Consider the following 2,021-nt stretch of genomic DNA (forward strand, 5'->3'; position numbering starts at 1 on the left):
TTAGAACATCTTGATGTCTCCTTTTTTGTTCTGGGTGACCGGAACAGAGGGATTAACTTCCACTCTTTCCGTTTCCACCCAAGCCGGTATTCCCATAATGGCGGTTAAAGTTTCCCACAACTTCCCCCATTTCTTCTGCCAACATATCTCGAGTTACATACTCTAGGTGTGGCAGTGATCTTTCTTGAACATTCCCAGAATGGGATTCTTCATGTTCAGAGTGTACTTCAGTCCGACCCCTTCCTTGTGACAGATTTCTTCCTCTGTCTCTTCCCCTTGGTCTCCCCCGACCTCTATTTCCAGATGTACTTGTCGGAAGATTAACTTGTGACTCTTCCCTTTCCTTAGACTCTAGACGAGCCGTTCTTTCAGATCTCCGAGTTTAGCTAGATATCTGCAGATTTTAGTGTTAATAATCACGTATTCACATTCCCAAATATAATGAAGTATTCAAGTTCAGATATGTACCTGTAAATTCATAATTACACTGGCCAGATGTAATTAAAATTTACCTTACACATTGTTCTTTCAACTCATCATATTTATTTCCAGTGGTGCTAACTATGTCTGGGACCCTTAACATGCAATAGAACAGTTTAAGTCTAGGTATCATGCGGTTAAATATCTAAATCCCTTAAACTYWGGCTCTGATACCACTTTCTGTAACACCCCATTCCACACATTGCATGTAACATATACTTCATATACAAGAAATACATGTTTAAACACCACATAGGTCCCTTAGTACAAGAATCTACCTTTATAGAATACAAGGTCCAAAAATTCAAAATACAATTCTTGCACTATTTCTTGTGTGGCTAACAAAACTATACATGGCATGACCAAATCTTCCACCAAATATGCATCTAGGAAAACTATAACAATTTTCCTTTCCTTTTACCGTTTGAACCTCCTGCAATACATCTTTAAAATCACAAAACGAGGGTTAGACCACAAGGTCTAGAGAGTTACCCTATTTATGATATTGCAAGGTGAAAATCACCAAAACTTTATGCAAAACAACTTTTCATATATATAACAAATATACGAACGAGTAAGATCATAATACCAGTACATTCCACTTTTCAAGCCAAATTCTATGCTTGCAAATAATGCATCAAAACCCCAAATAGATTTGTGCTAAACAAGTATATCATAGTGCCCCTTTTAAACCTTTTTAATTAAACAAGGTTTATTTACAGTTTCAGGCCAAACCTGTTATCTTTTTCCCAATAACATCCAGATTATGATTTCTAATAAGAACCATGATCCTAAACCTTTAAATCACAAAGAAGTAAAGATTCCAGACCACAGTAATCTTAAAGAATATCATAGTAAGAGTTATATCACGAACACATATACAAATGCCACCCTTATATCTAAAGGTACACCTCTCCTTGATATGCCACCCTTATCCCATGGTACACCTCTCCTTGATATGCCACCCTTATCCCACCCTTATCCCATGGTACACCTCTCCTTGATATGCCACCTTTATCCCATGGTACACCTCTCCTTGATATGCCACCCTTATTTCCTCATCAAAACATTTCACAAAAACAATTCCATTTAGAATAGACCGCAGTCAATGGAATATTATCAGTTCAAAATTATCTTTATCAAAAATTCCCATTTCTCGTTAAAAAGAATCATCAATTGATAAGTCAACACATAATCTGGTCAACCTTGTCTGGATTACAAATCCGGACAACACTATTCATTTTATCCGGATTTCTAATCCGGACACCAAATTGCCCAAGGTTTTGTCCGATTTACCACTTAAACCGGTTAACCTTTTTGGTCGTATTCCTACTTCTCTGTGCGATATTTACGTCAAATTCTCAAATCCCACTAACTCTTTATATCGTACAATACCGTGTGCGATTAAAGCTAAACCGGTCAACAAGTGTTCGGTTTAAGCTTAAACCGCTCGACCCTTGTCCGGTTTAGACTTAATCCGCTAAACTCTTGACCGGTTTAATCATGATCCGGTCAATTGTCAAGTAAACCTTTCAAAACTC

Source organism: Cynara cardunculus, unplaced genomic scaffold (genome assembly GCF_001531365.2).
Source record: "Cynara cardunculus var. scolymus isolate 2C unplaced genomic scaffold, CcrdV1 Un_Scaffold_1787, whole genome shotgun sequence".
In the NCBI taxonomy this organism is placed as follows: Eukaryota; Viridiplantae; Streptophyta; class Magnoliopsida; order Asterales; family Asteraceae; genus Cynara; species Cynara cardunculus.